The following is a 4722-nucleotide window of genomic DNA, read 5'->3' on the forward strand; positions in this document are numbered from 1 at the left end:
AAAAAAATCTAATTCACAATTATTAACCTGATTAACTGATTGCAAGTCATATGGGGTTGATAAAAACTAATAAGGTATAAAGTTGGGAGTGATAGGGAATAAACAAAAGTTGAGATTAATATTGGCAGACGAGGCAAAGTTGGGATTAATAATGGCAATTTTTTCCAAATTTTAATTGTCAACTTATATGTGTATATTTTAACAACAATATGATTATAAAGTTAATTTCATTCATTTCTTTCAGTTACTCTACCTTAATTCATATAGGTTATAGTTAAGTATTTAAAATATGTAACCAAAATTTTAAATTAAAGTTTTTTTCTGTTAACCACGAAATATGTTACTTGAAGGAATTATGATATATACCTGGAAAAAAATCCCTATTTTAAAAAGTAAAACAAACTGATATGATGTAACATTTACCTTAACCACGAAATAGGTTACTTGAAGGATTATTTTTTATGATATATAGCTGCTTAAAAAAAAAATTCCTTTAACAAGTAAAACAAGCTGATACGATATAACATTTAGATGACTGCATATTAAATAATGAATTTTGACGTTCAATTATATTTACAAAAATTAACATGCAAATGATATTTTTTTATATATATAAAACCACCAGTATATTTTACTTTATTTTATTATAATATTTTTATATACTCCCTCCGTTACGTATTACTCGGAGCAAAGGAATATTTTATGTCTCACAAATAATACTCATTTGTTACGAGTAATGTGTAACGGATGGAGTACAAACAATGATTCGGGGCATCGCCCGGATCAAAAAACTAGTTTGTTCTTATTTCTTTTTCATACCTTAAGTTAATATTTCGTTTGTATCCTCAGTTTCACAGCTCCCAACACTCATAAAGGTTGATTCTAGGTTGATAGCGGGTGTCGTTAATTTTATTTTATTTTTCTAATTTACCAAGTTTCAATTCAAGAATAACATTGGTGTCAATTTTCTCATATTAATAATTATTAATAATCTATTTTATCTTCTAATATTTGGTTTTAATTTTATTTTCCCGTTCCTAGATCACTTTATCAATGAAAAAATAACACATCTAGAATGGTGTATCCGAATTTTCTCAACTAAATATCTTTGATTTATGTGGTTACTAAATAGAAGTGGAGTAAATTTGTTTTTTCTAATTTTTCAAAATCTCCAATTTAAACCTTTAATATTTTCAATTATGTGTTAGTAATATATAATTATACGTAAGTATTGGTTTTTGAAAAAATCTATTGTATGTAAGTAAATTTGTTATTATATATAAGTAAAATAATAAATTTCTTATATTGTACATGCTTATACTTAGGATGTGCCTCTTAACTTGTTATAATAAATTAAAGATCAGCTAGACCCAAAGAATAAAAGTTTGGATTATTTCATCATAACAATTCAAAGTTGTCTTTTGAAAGGGTGTGACATCAGAATTTCTCTATTAGTATTATGATACGAATTATGACAAAAATATGAGCCGTGTCCAGTTAATTTCCCAGATAAACGAATTTTGTTTATCTGGGGGTATAATCGTCTTTTCAAGTACCAATGTAGGGGTAAATGCGTCTTTTTATGTACTAGTTGAGGGGTGTATATGTGTAATTTCCTCACCAAACAATAAATGCAAGTTGCAAACAGTAATTGGACAGCTTACCAAAAATAATGAATAAATGACCATACTTTTTTAACATATTTATAGAAATGCCACCAAATTAACAAAATTTCGTTTATCTGACAGATAAACTTGTATTTGCCCCAAAAATGTGGGGTATACATCAATATCCATAAATAATAAAATAAAAATATAACATGATCATTGTTATATACTTTCTTACATTTTGTAAACATAAATATTATTACCAACTTATGGTCATTGTTTACATTTTGTAAATATAAATATTATTATCACCTTATCGTCATTGTTTTCAAAGTTTGACTCTAAAAGTTGATAGTTAGTCTTGCTTACATAACTATTTGAGACAAATGGAGTAAAAAAAATATAAGTTAAAAAACATACAAAATTAGGAAGTATTAATAAATAATAAGAAAAAAAAAATATATTAAATAAAGACTAAAAAGAAAAATATTTAAAATAATTTCACATGCAAACAAAAACAATAAAAATTATAATATTCAGATTAACATCATCATGCATCATCAAAGCCACACACGAGTGACCCGTTTATTATTTGAAATCAGAAAGTAAAAACGAAAAGTCGTGATCCATTAAGAGGTTGGGAAAATATAGTAACGTCCCTAATCCTCATAAGAATTAGCGACTTTATGTAGCCAGAATAAACATGAACAAAATGGAAAAACATGCAACTGAAATTGAAATGGCGAGCAACAAATCTTTGAATTGAGGTTCATTGATTACAATGGGCCGTATTTGTGTTCCATTACGCAAATGAATTCAGGGGAAGTAAGGCCGCCGATACTTACAGTTGATACCAAGTGAGCGTCACTCTCATGCTTGGTGATTTTGGCTGCCTTCTCTAGCATGCCTTCTTTAAGATAATCCCAAAATTCAGGAAAGTGATTTTCTCCGGCAACCTCAGTATAAGCCTGCATTTCACAGCGTCATTATTATTATTATTACCCCTCTGTTTCATAATGTTAGTTCCATATGCAATCAATCACATAAAATAAGAAAAGAAGCATCTATGGAATACAACATTAAAGTAAAAAATAATTTATAATTAGTTTACCTTATTTAAGTTTTTTGATACTCCCTCCGTTTTATTTTTTATTTACATCACTTTGAATTGCACAAAGTTTTAAGAGAGTAATATACGGAGTAATATTGTGAGTGGGTGAATAAATTATTATATTAAAAGTAAGATGCGGACCATAAAAGAGAAAGTATGTGAGAGAAGATAAATATTTTTATTATTTTAGTAGGGACAATAGAAGAGAGAGAAATGATAAAATAAGTTGAGTGGGGTTTAAAGTAGGAGAGAGAAATGATAAAAAGTTACCAAGTATAGAAGTAATGCATTTTAAAAAAAACACCCTAAAAAAGAAAGTAATGCAAATTAAAGAAAAAAAAAACGAATGGAGTATTTTTTTAGAAAAAGTACTAGGTTAATCTAATGCGATGCACGAGTTAAACAACAATTTATTTTGCTTATTTGTATGTGATACATATTTAAGAAAAACATGATTTTAATCATGTGACTTCTTATCCTGTAACTTAAGATATGATGTTAGATATGAGCATTCAAATCATATATGAACTATATACTTTATTATTTAAATAAAATTTAAACTTATTTCTAAGATATTAGCATTAATTTATTGGTTTATCTTTAATTAAATTTTTTTTGAAGAATTGATAAAAAATGGAAACCAAACACATACAATCACTATATATGTATAGGGTAGGAAGAGATAAAAAGTTTCTTAAAAATGAAATAGTCCAGCCACCAATTTTTAATTTATTTTTAATCCATGAATTAAATTCATAGTCAATTTAATCATAAAATATTATTTCTTCAAAAAAAAATCATAAATTATTTTAGGAAATTTGCAATTAATCTACCAATTTTTTTTTTTTACCCAACTAATTTACCAATTTCAAACCTAGCTTTATATATCTTGACAAAAAAAATGATGTCACCAAAAGTTTTGGAGGGAAATTTTTTAATGAGAAGCTGACACTTGGACAGTGATGATGTCAGCGGTTATTTCTTTAATTATATTTATAGATAAGTCATAATGCATTATTCAAGGTAGAGATTTCCTAATTTAGAGTCATGTCATCAATCCACAACTAATTAATTCAAAATAAATTAAGTTAAAAATATAATATATTTAATATGGATAAATCTTTTTAAAACGCCCAAATTAGTATATGAGACTAACATTATAAAACGGATGGAGTATTATATTATTTAGAGACAAAACAAGGAGAGATTTATAAGAAGCTATATCCTAAGCTAGACATGAACTCTTATCTGTATGATTGACAGAGTATATAAAACATATTTGTTTTTAATTTTAAGCTTTTGGTTGAATTGGTTGCTAAACAATAATATTAATAAAAAATATATAAAAAAAAAAAGAAGACATGTTACATGTATGTATAGAAAGAAGGAGAGGGAGTAAGAAATGAACTCGATCTTACAGTGTTTTGATCAATACTCCATTGGGTGTTCCAAGCAACCAAGAAATCCCGAGTTTCTCCGTTGATATTCTTACCACGGTAAACCCTCGCAGCTTCGCTACCATCGGTTGAAGCGGAAGGGTGGACATGAAGAAAAGCGATCCATTGACCGTTTTCAAACGAAGATGGTGGAAGATGGTGGTTGTTCCATATAAATGCTACCATGCCAATCTTGTGTCTGGTCCTCTGCAAGCGTAAGGGTGTCACCTGTAGCATTGTAAAGGAGACAAAGTGTTGAAACTCCATCGCCGTAATTACTCTTAAGCTTCAAAGCATGGTTCAGAGCATCAATATTCTTATTATCTATTTTTATGTACCTTATTGCCTCTCTCGCTCTATCTTCCTGTGTTATCTCTTTACCTCTATACCTTTCTAATACCTTTAAGGTGTTGCTTGTGATTGGTACCCCAAAAGCGCTCATTTTCTTTCTTTCTTTCTTTCTTTCTTTCTTTCTTTCTTTCTTTCTTTCTTTCTTTCTTTCTTTTTAGCTCTCTTTACTTGCTCAATTATTTGCATCTACCTTAGCTTGTTTCCTCAAATAGATGTA

This window comes from Chenopodium album, chromosome 14, assembly GCF_948465745.1.
Source record: "Chenopodium album chromosome 14, dcCheAlbu1.1, whole genome shotgun sequence".
Taxonomy (NCBI): domain Eukaryota; kingdom Viridiplantae; phylum Streptophyta; class Magnoliopsida; order Caryophyllales; family Amaranthaceae; genus Chenopodium; species Chenopodium album.